We start from the raw sequence: 1,569 nt of genomic DNA, 5'->3' as shown, positions 1-1,569 counted from the left end.
ATTAATTAGTTTAGTTTACCCTTTTAGCATACGATAACTTTGTTTAATTGAAAATAAAGAGTAAACTAGAAATTTTTAGTTTTTCATAATCACAACAATCCACTTAGTATATATATATATATATATATATAGCAATAAATATTGGTAAATTGACAACATTTTTCAAAGAAAATACTTATTTTTATAAGAGCCATTCAAGGATTCACATTGAGTTGAATGAAAATTCTTAATTTCTACTTGCATGATACACATAACTGATATATGGTTTTTGAGTCAAAGAACACACAACCCGTGAGTTTTTGAGCTTAATTGTATGGTTACATTTAACCATAAATTTCATTCTTGTGTGTTTCGCCCTTCTTTTCTATGCTTGCAATCTTTACTTTGTTTCAGTCTATATGTCCAATATAGAATGTATTTACATACTTGAATATGATTGAGGCCATTGCTTGTTTTGCTCACTTATCCCAAATAAGCCTACCTTTTACATCACCCTTGTTAGCCCCTTTGAGCCTTTTTATCCCCATTTATTCTTTTCTATAACTACATCACTAGCCTTAAGGGGAAAAACAAACTAAAAATCCCAAGTTAAATCCTTGGTTAGCTTAAGATAGAGATTGTGTATCCACTAAGTGTGGGAAAACGTGGGAACATGGGTTGATAGGAAAGGATTAAATTAATAAAATAATCAGAAATTTGGGAGCATGCTCATGTGAAACCAATTTAAATTAAAATACCATGTGCATTGATATATGTTATGTTTATGTTTCAGAAAAAAAAATTCTTAAATAAATAAGGGGATAAAATTACCCCATTATTAAGTTTAATAGAAAAATCAATGCACATGGGATAAAAATCAAAAAATAAAATTGGTACATGAGTATGTGATAAGAAAGTGGGAAAATTATGGGAAGCTAGGCAAATTTCAAAAATGTATAAAGTATGTATATGTTAGGTGAGATCTTAGACTAATTAAGGATTCAATTTATAGCTCACTTAGCCATATATATACCCTCACCTTTACCTTGGCCCCATTACAACCTTGAAAAGACCTCATGATGTTTGCATGTATACATTATATATTTGTTGATTGGTTAGATGAAGAACAAGGTTTTAGAAAGCATGACTAGAAAAGAATAGAGTGATTAACCCCAAACACTGAGTGATTAGAGAGTAAACACAAATCCAGTGAGGGTTCAATAGCTCATTTCCATATATCCATGTTTAATTATTAATTGTCCTGCAAGTTTGTAAATTCTTTTAACTCAACTCAATTGTGAATGTGTTTTAATATGGTTTGGCCTTGGTTGTACATATATGATTCCTTGAAAATATGAATCAATTTAACCACATGTAAACTTTATATATATAGGTGGATAATAATTAAAATTGTATGATTCATTTAGGTAGCTTGGATTTAGAATAGGTTGCATTGCATAAGATTCCACCATTCTACCTTCATTCTTTTCTCTTGGATTTAGCATGAGGACATGCTAATATTTAAGTGTGGGGAGGTTGATAAACCCCTATTTTATGATTCATCTTGTGTTCAATTAAGTGTTTTTATCA

The sequence above is a fragment of the Arachis ipaensis genome, chromosome B03, assembly GCF_000816755.2.
Source record: "Arachis ipaensis cultivar K30076 chromosome B03, Araip1.1, whole genome shotgun sequence".
Taxonomy (NCBI): Eukaryota; Viridiplantae; Streptophyta; class Magnoliopsida; order Fabales; family Fabaceae; genus Arachis; species Arachis ipaensis.
The sequence above is the reverse complement of the archived record's forward strand: the minus strand, read 5'-3'. Positions refer to the sequence as shown.